Raw genomic sequence first — 24,986 nt, forward strand, 5'->3', positions numbered from 1 at the left:
TCCCCAAATGAAAGAAAAGGAGGAAGCCTCAGAAAGAATATTAGATGAAATAGAGGCCAGTCAACTATCAGCTGTGGAATTCAAAGCACTGGTTATCAGGAAATTCCAAGAGCTTACAACAAGCTACCAGAAACTACAGGGGAGCTACAATGAACTCTCTGCAAAATATACCAACATGAAAAAGGAAATTGAAACCAGCAGTAAAGGCCAAGAGGGAATGAAAAATACAATTTCTGAACTGAAGAACACAGTAGAAAGTATGAAGAATAGAATCGATATGGCGGAAGATCGCATAAGTGAGATGGAAGACAGGTTAAAAAAAGTCTCCCAGACAGAACAAGTAAGGGAAAAAAGAATCAGAAAAAATGAAGATAATTTAAGAGAACTGCAAGACAACATGAAACGTAATAATATCCAAATAATAGGAATACCAGAAGGAGAGGAAGAGGAACAAGGGATAGAAAACCTACTTGAAAGAGTAATAACGGAAAATTTTCCTAAGTTGAGGAGAGATAAAGTCACACGGATCCAGGAATCACAGAGAGTCCCCAGCAGGTGGAACCCAAAGAGGCCTACTGCAAGACATATCATCATTAAAATGGCAAACCTCCAAGACAAAGAGAAAATCCTAAAGGCAGCAAGGGAGAAAAAAGAAGTGACATACAAGGGGGTCCCAATAAGGCTGGCTACTGACTTCTCAATGGAAACATTCCAAGCAAGAAGAGGATGGCAAGAAATATTCCAAGTAATGAGAAACAGAGGCCTACAACCAAGGCTACTATACCCAGCAAGGCTCTCAATCAAGTTAGAAGGTCAAATAAAGAGCTTCCAAGACAAAAGGAGTCTAAAAGAATATGCTTCCACCAAACCAGCTCTACAAGAATTACTAAAAGGGCTGCTTTAAGGAAAGGAAGGAAAAGAGAGAGACAGAGAGGAACACAGGTACATAAATGGCAATGAATAAGTACCTTTCAATAATAACCTTAAATGTAAATGGATTAAATGCACCAATTAAAAGACATAGAATACCTGAAAGCATAAGAAAGCACGACCCAAACATATGCTGCCTACATGAGACCCACCTCCGGTCAAAAGACCACCACAGACTAAAAGTGAAAGGATGGAAACAATTTTCCGAGCAAATGGACAAGAAAAAAAAAAGCCAGGGTAGCAATTCTCGTATCAGACAAAATAGACTTCAAAAACAGGGCCATAAAGAGAGACCCAGAAGGTCACTTCATATTGCTCAAGGGAAGAATCCAGCAAGAAGACATTAGCATCGTAAATGTATATGCACCCAACATAGGAGCACCCAAATATATAAAGAAAATCCTAGAGGACCTCAAAAGTGATATTGACAGCAACACAATTATAGTTGGGGATTTTAACACCGCACTGTCAAAACTGGACAGATCTTCCAAACAAAATATCAACAAAGATATTGCAGCATTAAATGACACTCTAAATGAAATGGACCTAATTGACATATATAGAGCCCTTCACCCTAAAGAAGCTAAATACACATTCTTTTAAATGCACATGGAACATTTTCCAAGATAGATCACATGATAGGACACAAAATGATACTCAACAAATTTAGGAAAATAGAAATCATACCAAGCATTTTCTCTGATCACAAGGGACTGAAATTGGAAACTAACCCCACAGAAAAAAAACAAAAACACCCAAAATCATGGAGACTGGATGGTATGCTATTAAACAACGAATGGGTCAAGATAGAAATCAGGGAAGAAATCAAAAAGTTTCTGAAAACAAATGAAAATGAACTCACCACAACCCAAAACTTATGGGACACGGCCAAGGAAGTCCTGAGAGGGAAGTTCATAGCAATACAGGCTTATCTAAAGAAAATAGAAACATTTCAAACAAACAACCTAACCCGACGCCTCCAAGAACTTGAGGAACAACAACAGAGACAGCCCAGAGCAAGTAGAAGGAAGGAAATAGCCAAGATCAGAGCAGAATTAAATGACATAGAGACTAAAAGTGCAATTCTAAGGATCAATGAATCCAGGAGTAGGTTTTTTGAAAAGATAAACAAAATAGATAAACCTTTAAGTAGGCTCATCAAGAAAAAAAGAGAGAGGACCCAAATAAACACAATCAGAAATGAAAGAGGTGAGATTACAACTAATACCACAGAAATAGAAGAGATTGTAAGGAATTACTATGCAAAGCTGTATGCCAAGAAATTTGAAAACCTAGATGAAATGGACAAATTTCTAGAAGAATATAATCTTCCAAAACTCACTGAAAAAGAAGCAGAAAACCTGAACAGGTCAATAATAGCAATGGAAATTGAAGAAGTAATCAAATAACTCCCATCGCACAAAAGCCCTGGACCAGATGGTTTCACAGGAGAATTCTACAAAGCTTTTAAGGAAGAACTAACCCCGATTCTTCATAGACTATTTAAAAAAATCCAAAAGGAGGGAAAACTCCCCAACTCTTTTTATGAAGCCAGCATCATCCTAATTCCAAAACCAGACAGAGACACAACAAAGAAAGAAAACTTCAGCCCAATATCGCTGATGAACATAGATGCTAAAATCCTCAATAAAATATGGGCAAATTGCACCCAACAATACGTCAAAAAGATCATACACCATGACCAAGTGGGATTCATCCCAGGGATGCAAGGATGGTTCAATATTCGTCAATCAGTAAATGTAATACACCACATAAACAAAAGCAAACACAAAAACCACATGATCATATCAATAGATGCGGGAAAAGTGTTTGATAAGGTACAACACCCATTTATGATAAAGGTACTCAGCAAAGTGGGGATAGAGGGAGCATTCCTCAGCATAATAAAGGCCATATATGAAAAACCTACAGCCAACATCATACTCAATGGGCAAAAACTAAAAGCTTGTCCACTAAGATCGGGAAAAAGACAAGGTTGTCCACTTTCACCATTTCTATTCAATATAGTATTGGAAGTACTAGCCACAGCAATCAGACAAGAAAAGGAAATAAAAGGCATCCAAATCAGAAAGGAGGAAACAAAACTGTCATTGTTTGCAGATGACATGATGGTGTACATGGAAAATCCTATAGACTCTACCAAAAAACTGCTCGAACTAATACATGAATTTGGCAAAACAGCGGGTTACAAAGTCAATATCCAGAAATCAAAGGCATTTTTGTATACCAACAATGAAGCAGCAGAAGCAGAAATCAGGAAAAAAATCCCATTCGATATAGCAAAAAGAAAAATAAAATATCTGGGAATAAACCTAACCAAGGAGGTAAAAGACCTGTATGCAGAAAACTACACAACACTGAAGAAAGAAATCAAGGAAGACACAAATAAATGGAAACATATACCGTGTTCATGGATTGGAAGAATTAACATCATCAAAATGTCCATACTACCCAAAGCAATTTACAGATTCAATGCAATACCTATTAAAGTACCAATGGCGTATTTCACAGACATAGAACAAACACTTCAAAAATTTATATGGAACCAGAAAAGACCCCGAATAGCAGCTGCAATTTTGAGAAAGAAGAACAAAGTAGGAGGGATCACAATACCTGATATCAAACTGTATTACAAGGCCACTGTAATCAAAACAGCCTGGTACTGGCACAAAAACAGGCACATAGACCAATGGAATAGAACAGAGAGCCCAGAAATAAACCCAACTCTCTACAGTCAATTAATATTCGACAAAGGGGGCAATAACATAAAATGGAGTAAAGACAGCCTTTTCAACAAATGGTGTTGGGAGAACTGGACAGCTACATGCAAAAAAATGAAACTTGAGCACCAACTTACACCATACACCAAAATAAATTCAAGGTGGATAAAAGACTTAAATATAAGCCGTGAAACCATTAAAGCCCTAGAGGAGAGCCTTGGCAAGAAAATCTCAGATATTCCACGCAGCAATATTTTTACTGATACGTCCCCTAGAGCAAGGGATATAAAGGAAAGAATAAACAAATGGGATCTCATCAAAATTAAAAGCTTCTGCATGGCTAAGGAAAACAGTATCAAGATACAAAGAGAAGCAACTGTTTGGGAAAACATATTTGCCAATGATACCTCAGACAAAGGTTTAATCTCCAAAATATACAAAGAACTCACTCGACTCCACTCAAAGAAGACAAGCAACCCGATTAAAAAATGGGCAGAGGACTTGAACAGACATTTCTCCAAGGAGGACATACAGAGGATCCAGAGACACATGAAAAGATGCTCGATATCGCTAGCTATCAGAGAGATGCAAATTAAAACCACAATGAGATACCACTTAACACCAGTCAGAATGGCTATCATAAACAAAGAAACAAACAACAAGTGCTGGAGAGGTTGTGGGGAAAAGGGGACCCTAGTCCACTGTTGGTGGGATTGCAGACTGGTACAACCACTATGGAAAGCAGTATGGAATTTTCTAAGAAAACTAAAAATGGACGTGCCTTTTGACCCAGCAATTCCACTGCTAGGAGTATATCCTAAGAACCCTGAAGCACCAATCCAAAAGAACCTATGCACCCCGATGTTCATAGCAGCACAATTTACAATAGCCAAGAGTTGGAAGCAACCTAAATGCCCATCGGTCGATGACTGGATCAAAAAACTATGGTACATTTACACAATGGAATTCTATGCTGCAGAAAGGAAGAAGGAGCTCCTACCCTTTGCAACATCATGGATGGAGCTGGAAAGCATTATGCTGAGCGAAATAAGCCAGGCAGTGAAAGACAAATACCATATGATATCACCTTTAACAGGAATGTAAACAACAAAACAAACAAGCAAGCAAAATGTAACCAAAGACACTGAAATACAGAACGTGGTGACAGGGTCCAGAGGGTAGAGGGGAGAGAAGCACAGAGTAAAAGGGGATGGACTCACATGAATAAGTATGAAGGACACATGGACAATAACTAAGATGGGGGGTGGAGATGGGAGGGGGGTGGGGAGCACTGGGGGGGTGCAGGGCTGGGAATACAAGAAAGAGAACTGTACTTGAAAAAAAGTTAAATAATAATAATAATAAATAAATAAAAGGTCATGTAGGAATATGAAAAAAGAGTGGAGCAAAAGAGCAACATATGTAGTAATAAATAATGAAAGTAAATGTGCTCTTGGGGTGGCAGGGCTGGGAATATAAGACAGAAAACTGTACTTGAACAAGAATTAAATTAAAAAAATAAATAAATGTGCAACAGGAGTGATGTTTGTCAAGGAGTGTCATTCAGCATAGAAGATAATGAAACTCAGATTCCTCTCTCCACCAACTCCAATTTTTTTCTGTTCATATTAGAACATATTTCAACAATTAATGCTTCTTGGAGAGACTCCTGATAACTCCCAAGACAAGAGTTCTGTAAAATCTTACTCTTTCTTTCATTCAACATTTAGATATTCGTTTGACCTAACTCCATTTTGAATTATCTTTTAGGCTCAAAAATTGACAGTTATATTCATATGATACTGAAACAGATTTTTATGAGTACTTCTTCAAGTTGTTGGGTAAAACTTTACCCCTTCCATGGATTTGTCTTCCAACAGCACAGTATGCTTTGAACTCTTTCCCTGCTGGGGATCTGTACCTGGCTCACACTAGAGTATGGACACAGGCTGGCATTACTTGGGTTCTGGGTTTTACACTGATAGCAGGTACATGACAGCCTACCGGGGATCCTTCAGTGAGTTATTGTGAGGTGTGTGAATTGGAAAGGTCAATCTCAACCCTTCATTATGTAGTTGAAGTAGCAGACACAATGAGAGGCCAAATGAACTATCCAGATTCCCTAGCAAGTGAGGGTAGAGTTGGGATCAGAATTCAGGAGACCACACTTCCTACCCAGTGCTGATGACAGCTCACACTTTCATGAGTTGATCTCTTGAGCTTGCACTTTTGCCCTGTGTTGATCAAGATGTCTTTGCCTTGGTAATCTGTTAGATTAGTATTTTTGTTGTGGCTCTTGGTAGAATTTTTAAAATTTTTTTCTCTTTGCTGGATCATAATGTAGATATCATGAAATTATTATATCTACACCTGAAAATCTCTGTTCTGACCTTGCATTCTCCTCCAGCTACCATCTTGTTTTCTAATCTCCATGAAAAAAATCTTATTTTCTTTTTTCATTCTCTCTTAAGCAATCTCTAACCAGGGGTATATGAGTCCAGTTCAGATGGTATTGAATTGTACCTGCTATTGTGTTAATCATTTCATTACCTTTAGAGTTCCACATATTGTGTTAGGCAGTAGAGACAAAATAGCTGATGATGTTCACATGACTAAGTCCATCGTCAGGATACCTTCTTGACCTGTTAGCATTACCACGTGCAGTTAGTTGGTCATGCCTCATTCCTTAAGCACTTTGGCACTTAGATTCCAGCCTCTTGGTTCCCCTTCTCAGTTTGATTTTTTCCGCTTTTCTCTTCATAGTGAGCTTATCTTTTCTAACCATGCTCACTTTCCTGATGATCTCATTTGACCTCATCACTTTGAAAACCATTTATATTTTAACAACCCCCACACTTTAAGGGTGTTTTTTAATTGATTTGAAAGAGAAAGAGAGAGGGATCAATTTGTTGTTCCAATTATTTATGCATTCATTGCTTGATTCTTGTGTGTGCCCTGAGCAGTGATCAAACCTGAAAACTTGGCCTATTGGTGTGACACTCTAAGAAAATGAGATACAGATTGTATCTTCAGCTTGTGCCTCTCCTTTGAGCTCAATACATGAGTTTCTAACTGACTACCCAGTTACCTTTTTGGATGTCTACTGGGTATCAAGGCGTAACATCTCCAAAATAGAACTGCTTGTCTTCCCCTTCCCCCTCTACCTTTCTTTCTTTATTGTCAACATCACATTTCCACTGGTGTACCTCAAAAATCCCAGGGTCATCCTTGACTCTTTCTTTTCCTCACACTCCACATGCAATTTAGTAGCAAAATCTGTTGACTCAGTTTGTTAAATTTACCTGAATCTGATCCTGTCTGCCATTGCCCAGGCCTCCGTCATCTTCTTCTAGTCTATCATTCCCCACCTTGTCCATTTTCCACACAGAAGCCAGAGAGGCAACAAGGAGACAGTTACTCCTTTGCTCCAATTCCCTGAAGATACCTCTCTCACTCATGATGACTCCAGGGTAACCCTGTAAGTTGAAGGTCCTATTCTCTGAGCTCATTTCCACCTCTCCTATAGCATACTCACTGTGCTTCTGCTTCCCAGACACACTCTCATCTGAGGGCCCCGGCACTGCAGCCCCTGTGTCAAAGACAATCTTCCAGATATATTTAAAGGTCACTCCCTTTCCACCTCAGGTTCTGGTGGAAATGTGACCTTTTTAGTGGGGTGTCTTCTGGCTGCTTTATTTAAAATAGTGACATCTACCACTATCTCCAGTTCCATCAGCTTTTCAAGTAATTTTGCTTTGTTTAATTTTGCTCCATAGCACTGGTCCCCATCTAATCAAATAGTGTATATTACTTATTTAATGACTTACTGCCTGTGCCCCTCAAGCCCTAACAGAGATGAATTCAGATTTCTTCTTTAGCTTCTGCTGTGTATCCATCATCTGAGAGGGTGCTTGCCACAGAATGGGTACCAAATAAACACATGTTAAAGGATTAGAAAGTACAGAGAATTGAAAAAGAGAAGATAAAGGACACCCTTCACCTCATTATCAAAGCTGCTTTAGTAAGCTATTTATGTATTATTCTTATTATTTTACTTACCCTCTTTTAGATAATTTCTAAGCATACTATAGATAAAATATTTTTAATATTTTTATTGAACTCAGTGGGGTTACATTGGTTAATAAAATTATATAGGTCTCAACTACACAATTCTGTAAGACACCATTTGTATATTGTATTGCATTCACCACCCAAAGTCAAGTCTTTCCATCACCATTTGTCCCCCCTTTACCTTCTTCTATCTGTCCCATTTCTCTTTCCCTCTGATAATCACCCTGCTGTTGCCTAACCTCTCTCCCTTCTGATAGATGCCAGTCTGCTATCTGTATCTATGAGTCTGTTTTTTTTTATTTTGTTTAGTTCATTAGTCCTCACATATAAGTGAAATGATATGGATCCATCTTTCTCTGACTGGCTTATTTTATTTAGCATGATACTCTCCAGGTTCCATTCATGCTGTCATAAAAGGTAAGAATTCTTTCTTGTTTCCAGCCTAGTGAAATGTACCACAGCTTTCTTGTCCACGTATGCACTGATGGGCATTTGAGCTGCTTGCAAACCATGGCTACTGTAAATAGTGCTGCAAGGAACATAGGGGTGCATATATATTTTTTGAAACAGCATTTTGGGGTTCCTTGGATACAATCTCAGAAGCAGAATTGCTGGGTCAAAAGGCAGTCCCATTTTTAATTTTTTTAGCATAATCAATAAAATATAATTAAAAATAAAATAATGACAAAAAATGAAACAAGAATAAACCTCAACTACATTGTCTGCTATTTTCATTGTGTTTGATCTTTGCTTGTAGGATTTTATTCATTTTTTCCAATTTTTTTATTTAATTATTTTTAAAGTACAGTTTTCTGTCTATCAGTCCCATCCCGTCCCACCCCTGTGCTCCCCCCTCCCTCCCATTTCCACCCTTCTCAGTTGTTGTCCATGTATCCTTTATATATGCTCCTCTAAATCCCTCCCCTATTTCCCCTGAAATTCTCTCCCCTTTCCCCTCTGGTCACTGTCAGCCTGTTCTCTATTTCAGTGTCTTTGGTTATATTTTGCTTGCTTGTTTGTTTTGTTGTTTAGCTTCCTGTTAAAGGTGAGATCATAAGGTGTTGAAGGACAAATACCACTTTTAATTTTTTTGAGGAAACTCTGTACTGATTCCACAGTGGCTGTACCAATCTGCATTCCCAACAAATAGTGCACAAGATTTCCCTTTATCCACATACTCGCCAAGACTTGCTTGTTGAATTACTGATGGTACCATTCTGACATGTGTGAGGTGATAGTTAATTGTGGTTTTCATTTTCATTTCTCTAATTATTAGCAGTGTTGAGTATCTTTTAATATATCTGTTGGCCATCTGTATGTCCTCTTTGGAAAACTGTCTGTTCAAATTATTTGCCCATTTTTAATTGTTGTTTTGGAGGGTGTTGAGTTGTATAATTCACTTATAAAGTTTGGATATTAATCTCTTATCAGATGTGTCATTGGTAAATATGTTCTCCCATTCAGTGGGCTGTCTGTTGATTTTATTAATTTTTTTCTGTGCAAAACCATTTTTAATTTGATGTAGACTCATTTGTTTATGTCTTCTTTTTCTGTTTCCCTTGCTCTAGGTGATATATCAGAAAAAATATTGCCATGAGAGATCACCAAGATTTGACTGCCTATGTTTTCTTCTAGGACTTTATTGTTTTAAGTCTTATGTTTAAGTATTTAACCCATTTGAGTTTATTCTTTTGTATGGTATAACAAGGTGATCTAGTTGCATTAATTTGCATGCATCTGTCCAATTTTCCTAACGTTATTTATTGAGTAGACTGTCTTTAACCCATTGTATTCTTTCCTCCTTTGTCAAATATTAATTTACCATAGAGGTATGGGTTCACTTCTGGACTCCATTACATTCATTCCATACCTGTTTTTATGCTAGTACCATGCTATTTTGATTACTATGACTTTGTAGTACAGTGTGATATCAGATATTGTGATACCTTCAATTCTTATCTTTATTCTCAAGATTGCTGAAGCTATTTAGTGTCTTTTGTGGTTTTATATAAATTTTTGGAATGTTTGTTCTAGTTCTGTGAAATATGCCATTGATATTTTGATAGTAATTGTATTGAATCTATAGATTGTTTGGGGTAGTAGGGGCATTTTAATAATATTAATTCTTCTTATTGATAAGCATGGTATATCTTCTACTCATTTGTATCTTTCTCAAATTTCCTCTTTAGTATCTTATAATTTTCCAGCTATAGGTCTTTTACCTTCTTGGTTAAATTTATTCCTAGGTGTACCTAATTTTTCATAGTTGGAGTTGTAAATGGGATTGTTTTCTTAGTTTTTCCTTTAGAAATAAAATTATTTTTCATACAATTCTATTGTCCTTTAAAATTAGACTGTTTTGTAACATTTATGTAACTGCATGATAATCCAGCATATGAATTTATAATAATTGAATTTGGTGTGTATTTTCTATTGTTACCAAAAATGCAGAAATCTTTCTACATAAATCTTTCACATTTTTGTATTTTATATCCTTAAAAGTTTCTCAAAGTATATTCTACTTTCTCAAAGTAGAATTACTATTATTAGGTCAAAAGTTATCAGCATTTATTTTGTCAACAAGAGTTAAGCCAATAGATACTATGTATTTTAGGGAAATTTAATTCCAGAATATGCCCTCAAGACAGTATGAAATTCACTTTATCTGTATCACAGTTTACTGCTATGAGATGGTACTGTGAGAATTCATATATTAAACAGTCCTTCATGGATTCAATACAATAATCATGTATTCAATATTGTTCACTCTGGGTCAAGGCAAGAAAATGAACTCATCCATTTAGAAATAATTTCTACCTAAATAAGTGGGAACAGATATTCCTTTCTCATGAAGCACAGAGTCAGAGAGTGAGATCTGGATTCCTATTTTGCTATTTATTGGTCTTACAGCCAAGGGAGAGGTTTGTGTGGCCCTCTGTATATCAGTTGCCTTTACCTCAAATAGATAAGGTTATGTCAAATTACCAATGAATCATAGTTCTTTTTTTTACCTTTGAGAGGCCATTAATATACCAGAAATTATGATTTTCAAAATCACTGCATTTCATTTCTTAGTTCTTAATTATATGCTGATTTCTTAACCAATCTAGGAATTCCACTATTAGACATTTACTCCTCACCCCCAAATGAAAGAATATATCCACAAGAAGTTTTGTACAAAAATCTTCAATGTAGCCTTACATAGTAGCCCGTGGGTTACCAACAGGATATATTTATGGACTTCTACTCAGTATTTAGAAGGAATGAACTATTGATGCACCCAACAGCATGAATAAATATTATGGAGATGCTGAATGAAAGTATCCAAACACATTGTATGATTCCATTTATATGAAATTGTATAACTGGCAAAATGAATCCATTGGTGCTAGAAGTCAGTCTGAGATAACCTTAATTTGGGGCAGAGGTGCTTGACTAAAGAAAATTTCTGGTAACTGTCTGGTGGTGTGAAAGTTCTGTATCTCATACTAAGTAGTGATTGTAAACAAGTGTATATAAGTGGTAAAAATCATTGAGTCAATACTGAAGAACTCTGTATTTCATTGTATGTAAATTTTATCCTCTCCAAATAATTTTTTAATCACACTTCTTACCTAATGAGTCCAAAAACAGAATTAAAGAGTGTTTGGGATATTTGGGGGCAGGCTTCCTTCACTTGGAAGCTCACATTTGGAGTTATGACTTACATTCTCACATGGGATCATAGGCATGTGGCTCAAAGTCCTCCCACCAGTTTCTGAGCAGGACCCAGGCCCAGGCCTTCCCGTGTGTTTTGGCAAACTGCTCTCCAACTTCAGGACCCTCCCAGGTCACTGTGAATGTGTAGGTGAGAGGTAAACATCACCTCAGGATTGCAAAGCAGACTGGCTGAGATGCTTTATAAACCCCAGGTGAGCAATGTGAAGTCTTTTTAAAGAAAATGCCAAATGCACTTGCAGAATGGATGTAGCAGTTTAGTCTCACTGAAGTCAAGGCTTAGCTGTTGGTTTGTAAAAGTCCTAAAACTGCCAATGTGCTTTATTGCAATTTTGCAAGTGCTAAGTACTGAAATTTAAAGCCAAGGACAATTCTTTCTGAGGATGAGAAACAATTTTTAATCTACAATTAAAACTTATATTCAGCATAAATTGTTTTGAAAACTAGATTTGATATTTTCAAATTTAAAGTTCTTTTAAGCACTGATTAAAAATCAATTTAGAGTGATACTTCTAACATTTTACTAGTTTCTTTCCCCCACAGGAACTTCTGAGTGAAGATGGGAGTAAAAACAGATTTTAAAATCTTCCTCCTTCTGAAACTTAATGTCATCATTTAATCATCACAAAGCACCAGCACTTCTCAAACTAAAAAAAGAGAAACTTTGCTTCAAATATATATTTCCCATAACATTTCCAAAGTACAAGCCAGTGAAAGAGTAAAAGATTTCTCTAGGGGACGTATCAGTAAAAACATTGCTGTATGGAATATCTGATATTTTCTTGCCAATGTTCTCCTCTAGGGCTTTAATGGTTTTATGGCTTATATTTAAGTCTTTTATCCACCTTGAATTTATTTTGGTGTATGGTGTAAGTTGGTGGTCAAGTTTCATTTTTTTGCATGTAGCTGTCCAGTTCTCCCAACACCATTTGTTGAAAAGGCTGTCTTTACTCCATTTTATGTTATTGCCCCCTTTGTCGAATATTAATTGACTGTAGAGTGTTGGGTTTATTTCTGGGCTCTCTGTTCTATCTGTAAATGACTGGATCAAAAAACTATGGTACATTTACACAATGGAATTCTATGCTGCAGAAAGGAAGAAGGAACTACTACCCTTTGCAACATTATGGATGGAACTAGAAAGCATTATGCTGAGCGAAATAAGCCAGGCAGTGAAAGACAAATACCATATGATATCACCGTTAACACAAATGTAAACAAAACAAACAAGCAAGCAAAATATGGCCAATGACACTCAAATAGGGAACAGGCTGACAGGGTCCAGAGCGGAGACGGGAGAGAATCATAGGGGAAAAGGGGATGGACTCACATGAGCAAGTATAAAAAACACATGGACAATAACTAAAGTTGGGGAGCGGAAATGGGAGGGAGGAGAGGAGCACAGGGTGGGGGGTGGGCAGAGTTGGGAATATAAGACAGAAAGCTGTACTTGAACAAGAATTAAATTAAAAAAATATATAAAAAAAGAAAGAGTAAAAGATTTCAAGAGTCTGTTTGCTCACCAGGTGTATCTGCTGTGGTTCACACTGCCTCTGACATTACTCTTCAGGGAAGCATATTGATAGAGAAAAATTATTGACCAAATACTTTTTTATCTTCACCTGAGGACATTTTTCACTGCTTCTAGAATGAAAAGAAGAATGAGAGACAGAGAGAGACAGAGAGAGAAACATTGACATGAGAGAGAAACCTCAATCAGTTGCCTCTCATATGTTCCCTGACCAGGGATCAATCCCACTACCTGGGTATGTGCCCTGACTGGGAATCTAACCTACAACATTTTAGTATACTGGATGAAGCTCCAATAAATTGAGCCACACTAGCCAGGGCAATATTCTTGACAAGAAACAAAAAAAGGAGAGAGTATATGGAAACCATCTGTAAAACAGAATTCCCACTCAGCAAGCTTTTTGAAAATTATCTGAAAGGCACATTTTTGCTTTTTTCGAGATTGGGTAGGATAGGAGGAAACTATCAGTAATCAAAGGTAAGAATCTCCAGTTATAAATAGCATATTAGCAAAACAAAATGCCAAGAGAAACTGTATCAGACAACATCCTTAGAAGGAGCAGGGGAATCCAGGGAGTAACAATACCAGCCTCTCCCCTGAGCACTAGTAGTTCAAATGTTTACACAAAGAGGCCTGCATAGTAAATAAAAATTGTGGGCCTAACTGTGGTTTTGATACACATTTTCCTAATGACTAGTGATATTGAATATTTTTATTTCCTTATCGACCATTTGTATATCTTTTTTTTTTTTGAGAAATGTCTATTCAAGTCTTTTGCCTGTTTTATAGCCAAATTATCTGTATTTTGTTGTTGAATTGTAGGAGTTCTTTATATATTCTGGATATAAATCCCTAATTAGATATATGATTTGTAAATATTTTTCCTATCCATTGGGTTGTTTTTCACTCCATTGAATTTCACCTTTTGATGCACAGAAGTTTTGAATTTTGCTGTAGTCCGATTTATCTATTTTTGTCATTCATGCTTTTGTTTTCATGTCCAAGAAATTATTACCAAATCCAATGAGAAAATATTTTCTGCTAAGTTTTAGCTTTTATGTTTAGGTATTTGGACCATCTTGATGGTCCAAGATAAGAATCCAACTTCATTCTTTTGCATATGGATATCTAGTTTTCCCAACACCATTTATTAAAAAGTGGAGAGAATTCCTCAAAAGGTTTATTTTTTTACTCCAAACAACTGTAACCCCCTATCTGAGGTCTTCTCTGTCTCAGGAGCATGCTTGGCTCATGTTTAGAAGAAGGCAGAGGTGTATTGGAGTAAATGTTACAGATTTATTACTCAGCCAATGATGAGTGAGAGTTGGTGGAAAACTCTCCAGCCTCTTACCCTCAGAAAGGGACAACTCTAAGGCATGTTCTCCACCATCTCCCAGAATTCCCTAACAGAATATAGCTTCAGTTGCCAGAGCAGTAACTTTCTCAATAATGTTCATTTTATTGGTTTGTTTTCCTTTCCTGTTCCATTTCCTTATACCTGTCAAGGTCTTCCTGGGATCACTTCCCAATAAACCATTTGCACTCTGATCCTGATCATCTTAGGATCTGCTTTTGAGGGAGCCCAACCAAATGACTCCTACTGAATTAAGATCCCTGTCAGAAGGTCTGGAATTGCACAGAGACTGGTACTTAGGAACCACTGTGCAGTAGATGGAACATGGCACAGGATCTGGACATACCTGTGTTCAAATTCTACCTGAGGAATATCCTAGATTCTTGGTCTGAAGCAAATCATATAATTTCTTAGAAGCACAATAAAATGGTGACAATGAACTCCTCTGCAAGTTGTCTTTTGCATTTGAGAAAATGTACAGAGGGTTCTGGCACATAGTATTTCCCAAAAATGATAGTCATTGAACTACTATGAAATTCAATAACAAAACACATTATTCTTTAATGAAATGTGAGACTAACAGGTAACCACAGAGTCTACCAGCAGCTGTGAAATTCTAAAACAAGGACACGATGACCAGATTGCACAATAGAGTCAATTTTCTGTAAAAATGAATCTTATTGTAAATATGAAATTTGGCACATTATTCCAGATAACCAGTCCACTGACGCCAGTATTTGATTCTCAAAAGGAAATTGGAAAATTTCCAATGAAAAAAATTATGGTCCTCTCTATTTTAAAAGTATATTTTATTGATTATTGTTGAGTATATTTTATTGACTATTACAGTTTGTCCCATTTTTTTTCTTTTTATCACTCTCCTCCCTGCACTGCCTCCCCACCCCCGCCAGCTCCAGCATTACCCCCTCTCCTTACTTCATATCCATGTCTCGTACATACAAGTTCTTGGCTTCTCCATTTCCTATACTGTTCTTAACCTCCCCCTGTCTATTTTGTACCTACCTATTATGCTTCTTTTTTTTTCTTTAAGATTTTATTTATTTACCTTTAGAGGGGAAGGGAAGGAGAGAGGGAGAGAAATATCAATGTATGGTTGCCTCTTGTGCGTCCCCTGCCAGGAACCAGGAACTGGCCTGCAACCCAGGCATGTGCCCTGACTGGGAATCAAACCACAATCGTGTGGTTCGCAGGCCCGTGCTCAATCCACTGAGCTATACCAGCCAGGGCCTATTATGCTTCTTATTCCCTGTACTTTTCCTCCATTTTCCCCCTACCCCCACTTATAACCCTCTATATGATCTCTGTTTCTGTGATTCTGTTCTAGTCCTAGTTGTTTTCTGAGTTTTGATTCTTGGTTTTTAGGTTCAGTTGTTGGTAGTTGTGAGTTTGTTATCATTTTATTCATATTTTTATCTTCTTTTTTCTTAGATAAGTTCCTTTAACATTTCTTATAATAATGGCTTGGTAATTATGAACTCCTTTAACTTGACCTTATCTGGGAAGCACTTTATCTGCCCTTCCATTCTAAATAACTTTGCTGGATAGAGTAATCTTGAATGCAGGTCTTTGCCTTTTGTGACTTCAAATACTTCTTTCTAGCCTCTTCTTGCCTGCAGGGTTTCCTTTGGGAAATCAGCTGCTAGCCTTATGGGTACTCCTTTGTAGGTAACTCTCTCCTCTTGCTGCCTTTAAGATTCTCTCCTTATCTTTAATCTTCAGTAACTTAATTATGACGTGTCTTGGTGTGTTCCTCCTTGGGTCCAATCTCTTTTGGACTCTCTGAGCTTCCTGGACTTTCTGGGAGTCTATTTCCTTTGCCAGATTGGGAAAGTTTTTCTTCACTATTTGTTCAAATAAGTTTTCAATGTCATGCTCTTTCTCTTCTCCTTCTGACACAATTCAGATATTGGAATGCTTAAAGTTGTTCCCGAGGTTTCTAAGCCTCTCCTTATCTTTTTGCATTCTTGTTTCTCCACTCTGCTCTGTTTGGATACTTATTTCATCCTTTTGCTCTAAATCATTGATTTCCTTCCCTTCACTGTTGGTTCCCTGTATATTTTCCTTTATTCCATTTTGTGTAGCCTTCATTCCTTTCTTCATTTTGTGACTGAGCTTAAACAATTCTCTGAGCATCCTGATTACCAGTGTTTTGAACCCTGCATCAGATAGGTTGTCTATGTCCTCATCACTTGGTTCTTTTTATGGGGTTTTGATCTGTTCTTTTGTTTGGACCATATTTCTTTGTCTTAGACCATTTATCCAGTCTGGGTGAATGTTTCTTTAATTCCTTGGTTGTTGGGCTTCCATGCAAATAATTTTATGGCAGTTCTCATTGCTCTTTATTTTTAAATTTGTTGTTATCCTTCTTATGATTGTGCAAGGAAGCAAAGCATTTCTACCTACACCTGCATTTTGGCTGGAGGCTGCTATAAACCTTACTATCTCTTCAACATATCCTTATTTTCTCCCACTCCCCAACATCTTTTTCTCCTATGCAACATTTCCCCCATTTCATAAATGAGGGAGGTTTGTCATTTTGTTTTAATTATTTTCACACACTTCATTTAAAACATCCACTTCCCAAGGAGCAGTGCCTTAAGCTCTTTTTCTTCTGAAGGTTATTTTCACTTTTATTCATTACTTTTGTTCATCTACTCTCTTTGCAAATGCTGGGTTTCTTCTTTATAGCACAAAGGCTGTGGGGGAAATGAACTCTTTGTCAATTTCTTTAACTACCTCTTCCCATAGCAGGGCTCTGTGAGCATCAGGGAAAGTAGTCACTAGCTGACAAGAGAAAATTCAACACTGTATAAATTAGATAATGATTATAATGCCTTTTAATAAAGACTAAGTACCCTGCATGATATGTTGTCTTAAATGTTATGGTTCTATTTAACCAATTTGCCACAATGACTGAAAAACTTGTCCATCCTAATAAAACCGATATTTTACTTGGGGATAACTGATTTGGCAAATGGTCAGCAAAGCAACATATGGGCTTAGTTGAGTATTGAAAGGTACATGTAAGAAAAATGATAAATATTTTTTTAATTAATGAAATAATTTGAATCCAGAGTTGAATTTACAGAAGATTTGCAGAAAATGAATTATACTACAAGTGATATTGGTGACATAAAAGAAGAAAAATAAATGCCTTCAAATTTAAAGCAAAACACTGAATTGTGCATAAACCTCATTCCAAACCCAAAATGTCAGATATTTTGAAGCAGGTTTTGCAGATGATGTAAAATTCAAGAATTTTCTTGTCAATAATAAACTTGAATTGATTTGAAGAACTAGAATGGCAAGAATTGTTGCTGGGTGAACTTGATTGCAAACCTAATGTTGTGATTGCAAATGGAGAAGATATAATGTCTTTTAAACAGGAGAAGGATAATCAGACTAGAAATGTGAATGTGATGCAACCAGTAACAGAGTTTGTGACTCCCAGCTATTATTATAAGGATGTCACAAATTCAGAACTGCTGAATGGTCAAATGAATAATCAATTGCACAACTCAGTGAATAGTTCACATTCTTGTCACAGTGACAAAGATGGTGTTGGTGATGGTGGTAAAAATGAAAATGTCCATGATGTTTTAGGGGTTGGAGATAGTTCTATACCTAGAGTGTATTTTGCTCACACTGTTGAACCTAAGAGTGTCTGAAAAATATCGGAAAAATGTGACTTTAAAATTCAGTGAATAGAAGAAAGAAGCCAAACAGAAGTGAAAGACCAGCTATGGTGATGCCCATCCTGCTCAAAAGCTGCCCAGGATCAGGACTCCTGAGGATATTCACATAGTCTTTGTTGATGTGGTGGACAGACAGTATGTCTCTCAGAAGTCAACACTAAAGGTGCACCACTGGGAGAACAGCATTTGCAGTGAGAGCAGTGCCACAGGCTTCAATGACTGCAGAGGGCAGCAATGACTACCTGGGCTTCTGAGAAGTGTTAGCTGTGAAGAGGCCACTTGTGGTGACACCAGTGATAGCCTTTTGGAAGAGGAACAAGAAAATCATAGAAAGAAACTTTCACCCACATCCAGAACACCTGAGGCTTATTCTGGAACTGTAATAATAGGAAAAGTACTTTTATTGCCCTCCTTAACCCCACACCAAGCTGTGGCTCTTTCTATACTGCTCACTATTTCAGAATTAAAAGTTCTATCAGAAGTATCAGAAGAAATTTCAAAGAGAGTCTCAAAGTTCAAACTTGCCAGATTGCAGCAGAGATATTAGGCCCAGGCTAGGAAATGGGAGTATATATCATAAAAGCTAGTTTTGAATTTTTTGAGAATATGTATCACAATTATGTTACACAGTTTGAAATAAGCTGTCCTGAGTAAATTTGGCAACAAGTTCTCTTATTCCTATCAGTGATATCCAAAAATCAGCTTAAACATTTGAATACTTTAATATTTAACTTTTTTTGGTTAATTCTCTGAATACTGTCAACACTCATAGAAGTTTGCCTTATGATGCAGTAGAAGCTTTTCAAATTATTTTTCAAAGAATACTGCTCATGTTCATTCTTTTGTGTTTCAAACTAAATACAGTCAGTTTTGTACTAGCTGTAATGTAGTGTATAGTATAAGGACCATTTTAAAGAAACTTAAAATTTCAAATAGATCCAACATTTATATTATTTGCTTTATAGCATTTTAGAGACATTTTTGAAAGAAAAAAAAACAAACTTATTCACTGTTGGTGGGAATGCAGACTGCCCATCAGTAAATAAATGGATCCAAAAATTGGTACATTTACACAATGGGATACTATACAGCAGAAAGAAAGAAGAAGCTCATACCCTTTGCAACAGCATGGATGGAAATGGAATAAGCCAGGTGGTGAGGGACAAATACCATATAATCTCACCTGTAAGTGGAACCTAATCAACAAAACAAAGGAAGCAAGCAAAATATAACCAGAGACATTGGAATTATGAACTAATGGACAGTAACAAGAGAATAGGTGAGAGGCTATAATGGAGATTTCAGGAATAATTATAAAGGACAAATGGACAAAATGAAAGTGGGGGTGGAATCAGGGGAGGGATGTGGTGACGGCTCAGGTATAGGAGTGAAATGAGGGGGAAAGGTAGAAAACATTACTGAACAACAATAACAAAATTAAAATAAAAATAAATAGTAGTTGAGAGTAATCTGAATATTTTAAAAAATTTTAAATATTTAAAAATTCTTGTAGATTTTACAGCTAGGTGGTTATTTTAAAATCCTCTCTCTTTTGACTGTCATTTTATAATCTCTGTGGCAGAAAGCCACAAGTAGCCAATGGGAAAGTTTCTTTGATTAGAAAAATAGTATTTTGTAAAATATTTTTTCAAGTAAAATTTTTATGAAACTTGGTAAAAAAAAATCTCCTTCCAGATACTTCCTCCATCAGAGCCTAAGTATAGAAATGATGGGGGCAGACCACTACCAATGAGCTAAAGGTGGGACCAGAGTCTTCAAGTAACCCCCAAGGAGCACAGAGCCTCCTCTCTCTGTTGAGTTGTTATTTCATGGAGCTGAAGTCTGGGTTTAGGCTCTGGGGAATCATAAACTGTTGGGCACTTGTCAAAAGAGTGTCTTCAGCACAGCACACCATGCACCCCTGGCTGCATCCCAGAATGTACAAAAGGTCTGTTCAAGCCTGCCCTGCCCTTCCTTGTTTGAAACAATTATCTTGCTTTGTTGTTCTGTTTCCCCTCAACAGAGCCCTTAAAATAGTAGCATAGCTTTTATGAGAGGCCAGTTAGTTTGGCTGGCCAGGAATTTCCTGGAACCACCCAGCACAGGGCACTCATTGCTCAATCCTCTCCAGCTATCTACCCAGTGCTGCCTGGCTTGTGGCCCTTCCTGCTTCCCATTCATCTCCCCACCTTTTGCATTGGGTGGAGGTTGGTGGTGAGTGTATCCAGGAAAGTCAGCACCACTCCCTTCCCTGACCTCAAGGGTGTAGCATAATGAAAGGTCCTTCAGGGTAGCCCTTGCAAAAGGGCTAGGCATGCAAGCGTGGGATAGATCAGGGTCTAGGCATCTGTGGGAGGATGGTATCTGAGGTCATAGGTTCAGCAACACTTTCCATTGTGTAATTTTTTTTCTTACATTGCACTTTCTAACTTAGAGAACATGATTCAGAAATTTTCTTAATCTTAAAATGCTTTTCCAGTGAAATTATGCATTAAAATAGACATGGAGATAACTCCAGGCACTTCCCAGAGAATCCAGCTGATTCAAATGGTCTTTCATTGGGGCTCCAGCTTGCTAGTTTAAGAAACTTGTTCTTTCAGAATTTCATTTTGTCATCACTTGCAGATGTTGGCCCAAGTAAAACAAAACATCCACCACACAAAAATCAGACAGATGGACAGGTAAACACAAAGTATACAGAAGTGCCAGTTTGTGTGTCAATGAGTTCTCCATCTACAGGAAGAAATGTAGTACCTCTAAGGGTATCAGAGCATGCAATCTAGCTACCTTCTGCCTTTGACAAGCTCAGGAAAAGCCAAGAATTACCTATGAGTGATCTCATAGATCTTGATGTTCATTCACATTAGACTAACAAGATGCATCCAGGCCCAACCTGGAAACATTCTGCTTCCAGATTCCATTCTGCTTCAAGGGTGTTGAACTCTTAACCTATGACACCCCTTACCCTTAATATTCTCTTAACAGACATTCTCTGACAATGCCACATGTTCCCAGACTGGACTAAACCCCCAAGAGAGCAGTATAAAAGACAAACCTGCTGAGGCCCTTCTGATCAGCAAAGCCTCCTTCACAAGGCCAATCTCTTCAACCAGCCCACAATTCTTCTTCATGCAGGCTTGGAGCCCATCTGGGCTTTCAAGTTATCTTTATATACAATCTTCCTGCTCAGTGCTGCTTCCATCATTTACAATCCCTAAATAAAACTTTAGGGATTTTATTTAAGAACTCGAGGGTACCTCAATTTGCCTACAGAAAATATTCATTTCCCTTGGTTAACATAGTTTGACAACACAAAGACTTACACATGAAGTACAGCACTGTAATTGGCAGACCTTCTCTTCTTTAATTCCTGGGCTTTCTTGAAATGAAAGCAGCACACCTGGCTGGTATTTTTCTCCCTCTCTCTCTCCCGCTCTGTCTCTGTCTCTCTCTCCCCCAACAATGTTATTCAGATACAATTCCCATACCATACAATTCACCTATATAATATGTACAATTCAGTGGATTTTCTGTGCTCACAGATAGGTCTGTGGTTCATCGTAAATAGACTTATGGGCTACCTTGACTTCTTACCTCTCCTTCCCCAACCCAGGTGAATTCAGGGCCTGCCACAGTGTCTTTCCTGCCTTCTGGCTATGGTGGGAAGCATTAATAACTAGGAGTCAGGTGATCTAAATATGCTACCCACTGCCCAGGTGATATTTATTTGACTCAGTTTCTACAATCAAAGACAGCTAAAATGAGATCAAATGGGTTGATGAATGTAGAGATTCTTTAAGAAATGGTAAATTTAGAAATGTAAGGTTAAATTATTATTATGAAACAGGGTCACAGGCAAACGGTGAAAACAAGCAGTGCTCTAGGGCAGTGCTGTTCAGTCCTGGAACCACAAGGAGGACTACCAAACACTTGATTTGTGGTCTGAGTTGAGATGAGCTGTATGTCATGGACAAAACCAAAAGTGGGTAGGATCAAGGATGGGGAGTAGGAACGGCTGGGGTGGGGGGGGGGAAATGGAGACAACTGTACTTGAACAACAAAAACAACAAAAAAGATGCACTGTGTATATAAAACATTCACCAGATACTGGGAAGATGGCAACGGAGTAGGATGGAATGGATTCCGTACACATGGGAGAAAATCCTGGCTGATCTACAGAGGAACAGTGCAAACAGCCAACAGTTCCCCAGGGTATATGAAAATAAGAGACCNGGAGTAGGAACGGCTGGGGTGGGGGGGGGGGAAATGGAGACAACTGTACTTGAACAACAAAAACAACAAAAAAGATGCACTGTGTATATAAAACATGCACCAGATACTGGGAAGATGGCAACGGAGTAGGATGGAATGGATTCCGTACACATGGGAGAAAATCCTGGCTGATCTACAGAGGAACAGTGCAAACAGCCAACAGTTCCCCAGGGTATATGAAAATAAGAGACCAAAAATTGTAATGGACACCAAAAACCCAGATGGTAAGGAGATGGCTACAGGACAGTAGAGTCTCAGGGACCTGAGTAAAGACAGGAGCACCAGTGGGCTTTGCCGGTGCCCAGCTTTGGTCTCTTTGGGAACCCTGGACCTGCCTAAGGGTCCATGAGAGAGAGCTGGGTTAACAGCTCCCTCCCCTCCTTGGCCAACCAAGGTTGGGCTCCCAGAGAGACCTGTTGGCTTGAGTTTGCAGAGAGGATACTAAAGACAAAGGGCCGTTATCAACCACAGAGTCTGTGGTCTCCAGCTTGGGAGAATTCAGAGGCACAGTGTTGGGCTCTGACTCTTGATAATCACCTGTCTGGCTGAGGGATTAGGCTGTGCTGAGAGGCTGGCTTTCTTAAGGAGAAATTTTTTGGAAAGTAAACTGAAGGATTCTTCTGCGACAGCCACTTGGCCTGCTACCCACCCAGCCTGGCAGTGATCCAGAGGTTGGATGAAAGCCCTTGCATTTGCCCACAGAACTGGGAAGGGTCGGTGCCAGATACTGCGGGACCCAGGCAGCCTGGCTGGCTGGAGGAGGCACACCGCTGCACCCTGGCCCACAGTGATGACCTACAGGGAAAGTGCTCTTAAGAGGACCTGAATCCCCTTTGTGGGGCACTGGAGAGAGGTACCAGGTTACCTCTTGGGAGAGCACTCGCAGAAAGACCATAGAAATCGCCCCTCAGCACACTGCAGCCAGTAAGACCAGAAAAACCAGTCTGGCCAGTTTGAAAACAACAAGAGATGTTGTTGTTTTTTTTAAGTAATCTTTTATCTTTTTAAATTTTATTATTATTTTATCTTTTAATACCTTTTTCCTTTCTTCTCTTCTTTCCTGTTTTATTCCTTCTTTCTTTCTTTCCAAACTTACTGCTTCTTCCTCCCTTCTCCTGCCCTCCCCCTTTTTTTTTTACCCACAAGTGACACAAACAACTTGGAACTGTGAAAAGACCAGAACTGGACCCAAAGAGGGAGCATCCCAACAGTAGAGACAGAGACACAAATTTCACTTTGCTATAGCAGAGAAGCCACAAGTTGCTGCATACTTGTATTATTATTTTTTCATTATTCTCACTTTTATATTATAATGGTATCTTTGTATTCCTCCTCTTTCTGTATAGGCTTCTTTGCCTTGCTTAGTTATATTGTATCACTTGACAGGTTTCCCCTGTTATCTCCTCCACAGTGTATTGCTAATTTTCTATACTTTATGCCAATTGTTTTCATTTAGCACACTACCCAAAGTTCTATACCCCCTATTTGTGTTATCCAGATCACAAAGAGTCTGTCATATGATTGTTGCCCTAATATTGTTGTAAATAATAGCTGTTTTATACAACTGTAAATACTTCACAGCACATCTCCTGGATATTAGCCCACTTCATAGTTTCCTGAACTCTATTACTGTAGTGGTTAACTCTATTTGCTCACACACTATATCTGTTTACTATCTTTTACTCTCACATTACCACAGAATCTGACCTCCAAAAACCTCACTGCTGTCTAGATCCAACTCACAAGCCTTCCCTCCCGAACAAGAGACTTATCTTTTGTCCATCCTTTCTTAAAAGTGACTAGTTGGGTTGAAGATTACAGTTAACACTATACATAGACAAAAGATTTTCTATCTATTCTCTACTGGCTGTGACTGTAAATATCATAAAATACTCTCCTTCTGTCATAACCCATTTTGCCTCCCTCTACAATTGATCACACACGCACACAAAGGAGAAGGTGGGTGGAAGTGGAGAACACAAGGATATCCACTGGGGGAGGAAACCCAACAACAAAGGAACAACCAACAGATAACAACAGAAAAAGATGAAGGAGGAAGTAGAAACCACACAAACCTCAATCCAAGACCTACCCAGAAATACAACTGAATACTGGAGAAACCTCACCAGTACAAACAACTGAACAAGAACAAGAGAGAATCCTGAAAACTTTGTACAAATGAAAAAAACTAGCTTCAACGCAACCTGCCTTCACCAGTACAACAAATTAAAACAAGTGGTAGACAGAGGGATTATCAGTTAACCAGCTGATGGGAAGGACCCACAAAACAAAGACTCCAAAACAACCAAAACCCAAAGACAAACACAGAACGAACTGAAATGTCAGCCCAAGGAAAGTGAGCTTGGAAGATCAAGGAGACTGCACCACCAAAGCTCACAGGTATTGTACCACAGAAGGTCACACCATAAACCCAAGAAGCCAGAACAGATCAATTTAAGAAGCTGAAACTAACAAGAAGAGTCTCACAAGCAATAGGAAGACAAAGAAACAATACCCAAGTTAAAGAAAAGAAGGAAGCCTCAGAAAAAATGTTAGATGCAATAGAGGCAAGTCAACCATCAGATATTGAATTCAAATCACTGGTTATCAGGAAGTCCAAAGAGCTCAAAATAAGCTAAAAGAAACTAGAGGGG

The 24,986-nt window shown here is 38.1% G+C and overlaps 1 pseudogene; it reads left to right on the plus strand.

Annotated features, from left to right (window-relative positions):
• Positions 1-277: 277 nt before the first annotated feature.
• On the plus strand, positions 278-18,621 carry LOC118994349 (unconventional prefoldin RPB5 interactor-like; annotated as a pseudogene).
• The last annotated feature ends 6,365 nt before the right edge of the window (positions 18,622-24,986 follow it).

The sequence above is a fragment of the Sturnira hondurensis genome, unplaced genomic scaffold (assembly GCF_014824575.4).
Source record: "Sturnira hondurensis isolate 20B ecotype Veracruz unplaced genomic scaffold, ASM1482457v3 Scaffold0009244, whole genome shotgun sequence".
In the NCBI taxonomy this organism is placed as follows: Eukaryota; Metazoa; Chordata; class Mammalia; order Chiroptera; family Phyllostomidae; genus Sturnira; species Sturnira hondurensis.